The sequence below is a fragment of the Tenrec ecaudatus genome, chromosome 11, assembly GCF_050624435.1.
Source record: "Tenrec ecaudatus isolate mTenEca1 chromosome 11, mTenEca1.hap1, whole genome shotgun sequence".
NCBI classification, from domain to species: domain Eukaryota; kingdom Metazoa; phylum Chordata; class Mammalia; order Afrosoricida; family Tenrecidae; genus Tenrec; species Tenrec ecaudatus.
Genome location: NC_134540.1, coordinates 151,857,498 through 151,870,106, shown reverse-complemented (window position 1 = coordinate 151,870,106; position 12,609 = coordinate 151,857,498). Strand labels below are relative to the sequence as shown.

Here is a 12,609-nt window from a genome sequence, read left to right as displayed (position 1 = left end):
AAGGCTTCCTCTAGGTCTGATGTTGGATTCTTCATGCAGATCAGTTTCTCAGATGATCTGCTCAGCATACAGATTGTACAAATATGGTGGTCCAACCTTGATGCACACTTTCCCTGATTTTAAACCACTTGTTATTTCTCTGTTCAGATGACTGCGTCTTTGGTCTATTTGTACGTTCCACGTGGTACATTAAGTGTTTGGCATTCCCAGTCTTGGCAATGGTATGATCCTCACTGTTAAATGCTTTGCATCGTTAGTAAGATGCAAGTAAACATATGTATGGTATTCACTACTGTTAGCCGGCATGCATCTGATGTCCTTGTTCCATATCCTCTTCTGAGTTCCCGCTTTAATTTCTGGAAGTTCCTTGTTGATCGATGACTACAACAGTTTAAAAATAATCTTCACCCACATTTTGCTTATTTGTAATATTAATGAGATCGATGATTTCTACATTCTAGTGAATCACCTTTCTTCGCAACATTCACCATTTTGCCCATTGAAACTTTGAATATTGCAACTACAGGGTTAATTTTTTCCCTTCAGTTTTTTTTTTTTTCACTTAATTTTTTTTTCTTTTCCTTCAGTTATTTTCAGCTTGAGGAATGCAGAGCATATTTTCCCTTTTGGAATTCTAATTCTAGATCTTTGCCCATTTCATTGTAATTCTCCCTTTTGTCTCCTACCTTTTCCCTGGCCTCGTTCTGACTGATGATATTGAGCTTCTCCACGATCCCTTTCCTCAAGCGTGGTTGATCTGATTTCTGTGTACTACATCTGGCGAGGGTCATGTGTATAGTCATATGGTTTATATCGAAAGAGTATTTGCAATGAATAAATTGTTGGTCTTATAAAATTCCATCATGCAATCACCTGGTAGTCCTCCTTTCACCAAACTATTAAAACCAAACTTACTCCATTGAGTAAATTCTGACGCATGGAGACCCCAAAGGTAGACCTGCCCCTGTGAGTTTCTGAGACGATCTTTTTATCGGGCAGAAACCTTATCTTTCTCCCTGTGAGCAGTTATCTGCTGGTCTCTAATCGCTGGTCTTGGCTTAGCAGCCCAGCTCATAAACACAATGCCCCAGGGTGCCTGTCGATCGTCAGTGCTGTATTTCTCATGACCGTCCCTTCTTCATGGTTTATAGTGGTTGCCTTCCAATTACCACTCTATATTATGATTGCGTGTTTGACCAATTTTAAATTGCACCACTTGGTAAAAACCTTTACTTTTGACATTAGAAGTTGGTGTAAACATTTGAATAGTGGAACTGTTTTTCCTTGTTAGGGGTATGGCTGTTATCTTCAGAATGGATCATGAAATGCATTATTTTTATGAATAAGTGTGTTAGGCCAGTTTGGCTAGAGAAGCGAATCCAGTGACACTCATGTGTAAGAACGAGCTTTATATTAAGTACTAATTGAAGTAATTACTTATGAAGAAAACATCCCAGCCCGGTCCAACTCAAGTCCATAAGTCCGATACTCGTCTAGACGTCCCTCTCCAGACTCACGCAGCCACGTGCAATTATGTAGAACGCAGAAAGATCTCAGGCCTGCGGGTACAAAGTCTTGTGGATCAGAGGTAGGTGGAAACATGGCAGGGTCCTGGCAGCTGACAGGGTCAGCACGCACGAAGGGAAAGGGTCCTTCAGGTAAGAAGGCCAGAGCCCCAGGAGATAGCATCGAGCTTTGATCTAATTGACAGGTGGGACTCCACCCCTACACTTTAATGCATCTTCAAGTTGACATAAAATTATATTCAAGTATAGAACTGGGCACCATCTGCTTTCTTCACCACACTTTGTTGTAGCACCCCTATCTTCAGTGATCATTTCATGAAGGAGAGTATCCAGCAGGGCCATGTTATTGGAACTGACTGTTCTTAAATTGGGGCTAAAGTTAAGTGGGGTTCCAGAATCAATCTGCTTGTCCCTGGGATATGCCCTACTCAGGTTTACTTTGGTGGTTGTATTATGACAGAATCAAACCCCATAACACCAACTATACCACCAACAGGAAAAAACCAATCAGCAAACAACAACAACAACAACAACAACAAAACCCAATAAACAAACAAGCTAAACCAGAAAAACAAAAAACCAACAGAAACAGAAAAGTCAAATATTGTTAATCATTCCCCCGTGGTGTAAGACGTAACCCTAATAGCATCTATCTTAACAATGACCCAGTCCTCCGGACACTGGGTATGAGGTGTCTATGCCAAGTACAGTACCACCCGGAGCTGCAAGCCCCATGACTTGTTGCTCTACAAAGTTCCATCTCCTGTCCTATTGAGCTCTGCTTATCCTAAGTATAGGGATGTGGTGCTAAGGGGAAACTTCCCGGATCAATTCTTTCAAGTTCAGATCCCTGCCCAACAGATCAAAACCTGTCATGTCACTGCTAGGGGGGCATTGAGTTACTAAATATATGGTGATTCTTGGTCCCTTTCCACTGGATGCCCCCCAAGCTGCATTCCCCCGAACCCCAGGTCCAATGACCACCACTTCCACAGGTGTAGCACAGCCACTCTCTGCTTCCTCTTCCATCCTGGTATCCCTGTCCTCAGTCCAAGGGCACAGACATCATCGTGGCAGGGCTCAGTTCATTCTGCCAGGCCTCTAAGTTAAGTCCTTCTGGTGTAGCCCCTGGGTCAGCACCCAAAGCCATCATTGTACTTTGTCCATGGTTTGATTCACTGAGGGTTGGGTAGTCCTAGTGTCTACCCAGGATCATAAAATCTGGTCCATTGACCCCTTACGTTCTCTACAATCATTGTTCAGCATCCCTTCCCAATTTGTGATTACTTCTTCCCAGTCATCCGCCATACTTACCAAGAGTACTTTCAGTGTCTCCTCCAAAATGCAGATGCTCCTGTCCCCTGGTGTTGGTTTGGTTTTCTGGAAAGGTTCTCCTTCCATTCCCACAGGGGGCTCATTGATTCGTTCCAGCCCTGTTTCCATGTTGCATAGCCTCAGGTGGGTGGTCTCCCAGACAATGTGAGGTCATCTCCTCCTAGGTAGCTCTTGTGAGAGGCATAAAAGAGGGGTGATGCATGATTCATAGCCAATAGATAGCCTTCTCTCCTTTTGTTCAGGAATTGGTCCCTAAGATTTGTTTCATTGGTGTTTCTTAATGTAGTGGACTCGCATAAGACTTGTCCTTTTGTGATTGACTTGCTTCTCTCAGCATAATGGTTTCCAGACCGTTCCATGTCACTCCGTGTTTCGTCACTGTTTTTCAGGGATGCATAGTATTCTATTGTGTGTATGTATAAATTAAGCAATTTTGATTATTTAACTCAAAAAATTTTTTGAAGAGTAACTTAATTAAAGGAGTCCTGGTGACACACTGGCCTATGCATTGAGCTGTTAGCCACAAGGTCAGTAGTTCAAGCCCACCAATCTCATAGGGTCGTTATGAGTTAGAATTGACTTGTTGGCGCCAAGTTTCTTATTTGATTTTTAATTCAACAGTTTTATTGACATATAACTCACATGATGCAATTCAGACGTCACAGTTTTAGAACATGTGCTCATTAACTCCCATTTCCCTTGTAGTAACCCTAAGACATTATTAATCCAGTTACTATCTCTATAGATTTACTTACTCTGTATTTTATATAAAAAACACAGTTATAACAAAATTGAGACCTCCCTCAATTGAGAAGAGAATAATAATAATGACAGTAATAATTTAGAAAGTGAGTTATTTAGAAAGCAGAAAATAATAGAAACTAGAGCAGATTTAAGATGACTATGGAAGATCAAAAAGATAAACCTGACACGAACAGCTAAAACCTTATCAGTGGATCCCCCCTCTGATGCATGTTAGGCCTGATCTGGTTTTCCACATTTTCTGTGTTTTTTGTTTGTTCGTTTGTATTGGTCTTTTATTCCAAATGTGTTATTGTCATTGGGGTCACCTTCCTGAATTTTTGTTAGACGTTTTTCAGTATCTGAAACTCAAGATTGATGAACCTATAAAGACAGCAAGTAGAATAAGGATTTTTTTTTTTTGGCGGGGGACGGGGTACAGTGCGTGATGGTGGTGGGTGCATTAAATGGGAGCTGATGTCAAGGAGTTCAGCAAGGAAAAGAATGCTTTGAAATGAATTGTGGCAGCAATTGTACAATTCTGCTTGATATGATTGAACTATGGAATGATTTGGTATCCCAATAAAATGGTTTTGGAAAAAATAAATGCATCAGAAGTGATGACATGATAAGGTGTTAAATTTCAACCTAACTACATCTGCCGTGGTCTGCTTTCCACTACATTCTTTCTGTTAGTCCCGGGTTCGCATCTCAGTGGTCAAGGGATTTGCCAGAGGCTTCGTTCACGGGGGACCCTGTAAATGGATTTAGGGTTTTCCTGTCATCAATAGCCTCCTGTACACCAGGTGGTCAGAATTGAAGCTTTAATACTATTCCCACCTACAGCCTTGGATTTTCTTATTTACTATCCTTGGATCATACAGTCTGGTGTGTTTCTGTGCAGATTTAGCTGACACCCGTTTTTTGTTTGTTTTAGGAACTGAAATGTGTGTCCACATCAGCCTAGATTTACCTGGAAATGGTATGAAATGATCAGCTCTGAGATGTTGTGAGGGTAAACCAAGGCAGAGCTATTTAAGTGTTCCTCACGAGCATTTTGGCATCTGATGGGGCGATGGGATGTTTTTCTTCAGAGGAGTTTTTTTTATCGGGAATTTAAGCAACAAAATGTTAGTATTCCATACCTCTTTCATTGGAGTCGATATAAACTGTTGCCTTTCATTTTAAAGATGATCCCTGATGCCTGGTGGTGCTGTTGCCTAAGCATTGGACAGCTGACCTTTTACGAGTGGCTCGCACCCTTCAGCCTCTGCCTCAGACAGATGAGCCTATCTGTGTCCATAAAGATTACAGCCTTGGAGACCCACTACAGCATCTCCATGAGTCGAAATAGACTCAGTGGCAGGAGGTTTTCATGTTAAAGGATCCCTCATGTGGTGCAAAGTCAGCTGCCAGCCAAAAGGCAAGAGTTGGAGCCCACCCAGTTGCACCTCGGAGGAGAGGTCTTGTGTTGTACTTGCAAAAATCCCCCAAAACCAGCTGTCTTTGGACACAACTCTGTGGCATAGTTTTTCTCTGACACTCGTGCACTCTCCTGACTCCCGGTCTCACCTTTGTACTCACACCCCTAATTTCCTGTAAAACCACATCCAGGGTTTCCGATGCAAATCTCGAGCCCTGTCCCAGCCTGTTGACTTGCTGGGCGTCTCTTCTTTATTAGATCACCATCCCAGTAAACTCCACAGTCTTAAAGGAAATTCCTCATGTATTTCCTACCTCTGTCCAGACCATTTCTCCTGCCCTCTCTTTCCCTGCATGATCACACCATTTTCATCTTCCCAAACTGAAACCAAGTGTGTGTTTGTCACATGCGGCCCGCCAGGTGTTTTTGCCCTGTTGGTTTGTTTTTTACTTCAAAGTAAGATATATGCAGTGTGCATAGGAATTTATTCATGTTTTTTTTTAAACTGTAGTCCAGCCCTCCAGTGGGTCTGAGGGACAGTGAACTGTCCCCCTGTTTAAAAAGTTTGAGGACCCCTGCTCTATAGTTATGCTGCCACAACTTGACCAGAATTTTTTGGGTTGTTTTGTTTTCATGGTTTTAAACCCTTTCTTGGAATGAGGTGACTTTCAAAAGTTCACAAAATGAACGTAAACCAGGCTTTCGGAAAGCCAAACACCACATCTCGTTCTCTGGTTCCAAAGTGTTCTTTGGTTTCTCATGGCTAAGGAAGGTTGCCTGGGAATGCTGATTGAGGCTTCTCATAACCTGATCCCACCCTTCCTTGTTTTGCTTCTTCTTTGAACAGTTGTTAGGTACCATCCAGGCCGGTCCTACGCTTAGAGCCCCATGGGTGACACCGTGCACCCCAGCCATCAGTTGTTGCGATGCTTGAATGCAGTGCTGCAGCAGCTGTTGAACATGTCTTCTTTTTCGAAGGCCCTTTTCTGAACCACGGCGCTCTGGTGGCTTAGTGGGTTGGCTATATGTTGGGCTGTTACAAGATTAGCAGTTCAAATCTGCCAGCTGCTCCATGCTCCCACGAGGCTCTTTAATCCTATAAAGATTTACAGCCTCAGGAACTGTGTCCTATAGGTTCACCATGAATCAGAATCAACTCAATGGCAGTGAGTTGTGTTTTTTTAGTTTTAATCTCCTGATAACGTGTCCAAATATATATAAGACAAAGCCTCACCATTCTTGTTTTCAAGGAGTATTCTGGCTGTCCTTCTTCCTAGACGGATTTGCTTGTCCCTCACAGGACTTTGAGGATTCCTTTGGGCTTTCTGAGACTAAATGGGCCTCAGATTTCTGACTGCTCCTCTCCCATGTGATGAATAAACCTTCTTCTATGTTGTCCAGGAAAGCCTTCCCCCAGAGCTTACTCCCATTCGATTCCGCCTATTTTTCAGGAGTGATCTGGCTTGTCCCACGATCAGACGTTCACCTTTTGATATGTGCAGGGTAGCCTTTACTGGAGCTTACAAAGGGAAGCCATTGGAATAGGCTGCCTATCTAGTTTATGGCTGTTTACAGCTTTTCTTTTTGAGAATATCCTTGTATCATTTCCCAGTTTGGTACCAATGTAAATGAAAGAGAACAAGGGACCAGATTAACCTTAAACTGGTTATATCTTTACCACAAGCTCAGGGGCAGAGACTTTACTAGTCTTGAGTTCTTGGGCCCGGATGAACCTTCTGGGTGCCCCGTGAATGAGTTCAACATGTTTTCCAGACTGTTGACTGTAGTGATGTGTAAGGTCAAGGAGGCCCCGCTTCTTTCTCATAGTTTTTGCAAAATCGCCCCAGGCTCTGTTTCTTTTAGACCCAATGCCTGCTATGTAAGTAGGAGGACAAACTAAATGGAAGCCCAAGCCCAAGCCCAAGCCCAAGCGGCAAATCAGAACATTTCAAAGTAAGTATCTTTGAACAGTGCTGCCAAGTTTGCAGCTGTGTCCTGAATGTTTGGGACAAATGAGAGATTTTGTTCTCGGACTTTTTAAACACCAGGATGTTGAGTGCTGAGGTGATGCAAATATTTGCCAAGGTTTTATGGATGAATAATCTGTTAATCATGGCTGTGGCCTCAGAGAATAAACAAGCTCAGTGTGGGTTTCTGAGTAGGAATGGCCTGGCTTACTGGGGCCCACGTTTGACCTTCTTGTCCTCTGAGTGCCAGGCTGGTCATCGTGCACTGTTCCCTTGTTGCTCCTGTGACAATCCTGGGGGAGCTCACTGTTTACAGTCCTGCCTCTGACTCAGGATGTCAGACACTGTTCTGAGGAACCCAGTCAGGTCTTACCACATTGCATGCACGAAGGTCATCTGTTTGCAGCTGTCTCAGGAATCATTTACTAGTTGCTCTTTCAGACTTGAGTTCATCATAGGACTGCGTTAGCCTTTTCTCTAGAGAGAAAGGCCAGCTGGCTGCTTCTCATGGTGTTCTTTCTGGTGTATTGTACCTGCCACTCATCATTTGCTAATCTCTGAAGCAGCAGAAGCAACAGAAATTTTGGCAGGCAGCCTCGCTACTCAAGGTGTGGCTCACAGAGCAGCCCAGTGCAACCCAGCCCAGGACTCCACAGTGCCATAACTTGGAGCTTGGTAGAAATGCAGGATCCTAGGCCCCACTCCAGACTTAGTGCCTCAGAACCTGTAGCCTAGCATGATCCCCGGGTGATTGATCTGCATGGAGATAGGCCAGCTTTCTATTGTGGTTCACTTGGGGGATGCTAAGTGGTTTCTTCACCCGGGCTGTGATGGATTCAAGGCCTGGGCCACGCGTGGGAGTGGGCTACGTCTTCCTTACACATGGCAGGACGTTTCATGGCCTCCTTGAATGGCAAGGGGAACTAGGAAGCATAGATTCCTTGTCCGCCCTTCCTGGCCCTCCTATTTTTCACACATGCTCTGACTATGGAAGGGCGGACTACAAGGAATGGACGAGGTGCAGTGGCATCACTTGGGTTGGTGTCACTGAGTGAAGTCACTTGCAGTGCCACATCCCACCCCCCCATCCCTCATGGGTCTCGTCCTGTAACAGTTGGTACAAATTCCGAAGTGTTTATTGTTGATGTTAATTAAAGAAACACTTCACTGCCTCATGGTGATCTTTTATAGGGCGTCAGAGAGCGTAAAACTTCATGGGGATAACCTAATTTTTCTGCCATGGAGTCAGTAGCTAACGGTTGGGATTGGACCACCAACCTTGTTAGCAGTCCAATACTTATCCTGCAGTACCAGTAGGGTTTCAGTCCTTTAATAGCAGTTCATAAATATGGAGTTGTAAATTGCTCAACTGCAGTGTTTCCTAGCTTATATGAATACCAACAAATTGTTCTTTAAAAGCATTCGACATTGTATTTGAATACTCTTGGTTGTGATATTAGTAATAACTAAGTGGCAGTCTTTTCTGAATATTCATATTTTCCTTTAATTAGTAGTTCACTGATAATAGTTCACAGATACTGATTACCACAATATTGTAGCTAACACACCAGAACATTTGACAACACTTGTGACGATCCATTGTCAGAAACTAAAACAGTGCATACTTGAGTCGAGTGAAGATGAAACCATGTTGCTTGACGTGTCATGGTAGTCAGGCAGGCACACATTTGAAGATTCAAAAAGTAAGTTAGGCTAGATTTTCAGCCTCTTGGCTATATGAATACATGTAAACTGACCATAACAGGGTTTGGTTCTTGTAGCTAACTACAGGGATTTTTGGTTTTTCATGCGTGCGTAAAATTGAATACATTTCTGCCAAAGCACCGTAAAAATGGTAGACAATTATGTTGGTGTCTCCCCCCCGCCCCCAGAGCGTCACCCGTGTGGTGCGTGGTCCATCCCTCCTGATGGCACCACTAATGAGATGAGTCAAACAGTGGACGTGGTGGGTTGGCTGGTCTTCGGCCAGTTTTTCCTGCCAGCACGCCTTTTCGATTGAACGAAATGAAGCCCTTTATTCATGAAGAGATTACAAAATCTCCCAGGTATCACCTTTCACCCAAACGATAAACACACCTATAAAGTGAACGGGAAAACCCGTGAGGAACATGCTCCTCAGAACAATCCACCGGGAGAGACCAGAAGGGCAACTGGTACTCCACCGACAAAGTGTAGAAGGCAGGCAGGCTCTGGGAAGACGGGACCCAGGGTGGAAGTGGGAATAGTGCTGCTACCCTGAGGGGATTGCTACCACGATCACTGAACGCAGTGTGTGTAAATTGTTGAATAGGAAACGGATATGTCCTATAAACTGTGACTCAACAATAATAGGAGGTGCCCCACAAACGCAGCGTGCAGATTGTTGACTAGAAAGTTAGTAAGCACTTTTCTAACCGCTGGTAGTCCCCCCCTTCCCCCCCCCCCACTAGAGTAAACTGCTTATCCAGTGGATTGCAGCCCACCCTGCCTTCCTCCCCCTTTATAATGGAAATGACAAATATATACAAGAGTAGAGGGGCCAGTATGACGAACGCCTCAGCTTATTTTTAAGTGTCAACTCATAGGCAATCGTGTTTTAACTCTTCCTCCCCTGGATGTTCAGTTTTTTCTTTTCTTTGCAAAGGTGGTGAATGAAGAGTGTTTCAGTGCTTCTGTGAGTGTGTGTACAAACCCACTTTTGTTGCGTCACTGCACGTGTGATATGGACCGTACATATTTCCATGCCCACTGTTAATATGTCCATTGCAATTACATTGGCATATTGCACAGTTTTCTACTTACCTTCACAGTCCAAGGTTTTTAACCTGTATATTATAAAGCAGATACAGACTATTAAACGAAACATATCGTTTACAGTTGTAAGTTCAACACTCTTAGATAAACACTACCCACCTAGGCCAAGAAATGAGATGGTACTTTTATCCTCCACCAAAATAGCCTGTCCTAAGCAGAGCACTCCCTTCTTTCAAAAAGACCTAAAAGTACATTTTAATCTTTACATGGGCTCTGTTTCTTTGAAGTAGTCATGGTGTATCTGTAGGTGAATGGTTTTATTCCCTCCTATTAGCTCAGGAGGAGCCCTGGTGCTGTAGTTTACCAGTGAACAGGAATTTGAAGACACCAGCTGCCCTCGGGAGGGCAAGTCTCAGAAATCCACAGGGACAGTTCTACCCTGCCCCATCCGTTTGCTATGAGCTGGAGTTGACTTTGGGGCAGTGAGTTTTGTTTTAGTTCATCTGTACCTAATCTGTTTGTCTGTACTTAATCTGTACTTAATCTGTACATAATCTGCTTCTTTGTTTTTGTTAGGTGGCCTTGAGTCTGCTCTGACTCATAGTGACCCGATGTAACGGGGTAGAAGTCCTCTTAGGGTTGTCTTAGTGACACAGTCACTGCTACAATGAGCTGAAACAGACTGAGGATGGTATCGGAAAGTCCAACAAATGGACTTGGAAGATGGATGGCCAGAAGAATACTCCTTAGAAGAAACATGGCCAGCCCTCACCTCATGGAGTTTGCACAGATCAGGGAGACTCATCCCCAGAGAAGAACCTCATGCTTGGCAAAGTGAGGGGGGGGGCAGCAATAAAACAGGAAGAGCTTTAGCAAGAAGAATTGACTCAGACTTGCAGCCGTGGTCTCGAACATAACAATTGTGAGCGGTTCTTTCTGTTGTACCCTAGGGTTCACTAGGAAGGGAAACGGGCTCAGTGGCGTCGAGTCGCAGGCTTTACCAACGCATAGTACCAGGTCTACTATAAATAATACCTTTTGGTTATGTAACCTCTGTTACTAACAAACAGATCCTGCGTCTGTTGTTTTAAAACAGCTCTAAAGTAGTCTAGCATGGTAATATATTTTGCCATTTCTCTGTTCTTGTCTGTTTGTGACGAGTCTAATCTTGTTTAGGTATTATGAGTATAATTTAAAAACTGAAGCGATTCCTTAAATCTGAGCCATGTAACCATTCTTAAGTACATAGTCAGCACCGTCTAATGTCCTGGGTGTATTGCTCTTGCCATTTATTGGAAAGGAAAGTGATTTCTTTCTTCCAGAGTTAAAATTTTTGCGATGCATTTGTACAAGTTAAACATATCAGGCTTTATAGGTTTCACTAAATACCCCCAGATTATTTAAAAAGAAAAAAAAGCTTGCATCATTTAGAAATATGGTGAGCTTTACTTGTCTCATACTGACCCAAGGGGGCAGAGGATAGCTGCCCCTTGGGGTTTCTAATGCTGGAAATATTTCCCGGAGCAGAAAGCCTCATTTTTCTCCCACGGAGCAGTTTCCGCGACCAAGGCTTGACTCCGTGGCAGTGAGTTTAGTTTTGGTATAAAAGGGTTTGTTATAATACGCAGACTAAGAACACTGTGTAAAATATGTCAATATGGAGCTTAGCACAGCACTTTGGAGTGATTAACTGATTGCCAACCAGAGTGGTCGATTCTGTCAGGTTTTCCGAGGTTGGTTAAGAAGTTGAATGATACATTGGACTCCTAGGGCCTCTTGGATTTAAAGCCTTTATTTCCATCCCCCTTCTTTTGTGTCACTGGTGGAAGGGTGGGCAGGCAGGGGTGGGAGTTGGGGTGTCTATCCCCCCGTGGTTGCTGGTCTGGTAGGCAGTACCTTGAATCCCTGACTTCCTTGCCCTTCCTGTAGTCATTTGCCTCTTATGCTCTAGGGGCGAGAAGGGTCTCTGGAACCATGCGCCCTGAACTGTGAGGACCTCCACTCACTGCCATTGAGTCAATTCTGACTCACAGTGACCCTGTAGGAGAAGATAGAACTGCCCTGGTGGCTTTCCAAGACTGTAATTGATGGTAGTTCTTATTTTAAAAACGTTTTATGAATGAAGCAATTTATTAACCCAACATCATTAATTTTAATGTTCCCTGTTGGCAGCTGCCACCTGTCCGGCGATTCTGTCCAAATCTCCCTGACTGTGAGGTGTCAGCTTGTGGCCGTCAGCTTGCTCCTTCTCCATCATCTGAGCCCCTCCAGAGCCTGGAGTTCCAGCTGAGGTGGCTGGTCATGACACTTGCTCTACCATCCCCCATAGATCTTGGTCCTGGAGCTGGCCCTGGCACCCCGTGGAAGGGACAGGTGCTTTGTTGTGGTGGCAGCTCCAGTTCTCCTCATAGGGAGCAAGCTTGGCAGTGGTCTGCCCCTTCAGGGACTTTCAGTTTCCCAGACTATTTGAGGAAGACTTCCAGAGCTCCACGAACTCCTGCCGCTTCCTGTCTTTTACAGCAACTCCAGGCATCGTGTGGCTTCCTCACTCCTGGCCAGGGGACAGGGCGCCACTGCAGTTCTGTATTTTCATTCAGAAACTCCGTTTATTCTGAATGTGTGAAGCAAAAGGAAACAGTGGGGTTTTCTACTTTCTTTTTAAAAAAATGTATAGATCATTTTATTGGGGATGCTTAAAGCTTTTCTAGTAATCCATACATCAATTTTATCAAGCACATTTGTACTTATGTCGCTTCATCAGTTTACCAACATTTTTTTTCTACTTGAGCTCTTGGTATGAGCTCCTCTTTTTTCCCACCCTCTCTTACTCTCCTACCCCAGTGAGCCCTTGATAAATTATAAA

The 12,609-nt window shown here is 43.9% G+C and overlaps 1 protein-coding gene and 1 pseudogene across 1 annotated transcript in view; one reads left to right on the top strand and one right to left on the bottom strand.

Annotated features, from left to right (window-relative positions):
* The window catches only part of ABCC4 (ATP binding cassette subfamily C member 4 (PEL blood group)), a 257,587-nt gene that overhangs the window by 31,191 nt on the left and 213,787 nt on the right, over positions 1–12,609 (top strand). The window lies entirely within an intron of this gene.
* On the bottom strand, positions 11,899–12,279 carry LOC142460911 (small ribosomal subunit protein eS19 pseudogene; annotated as a pseudogene).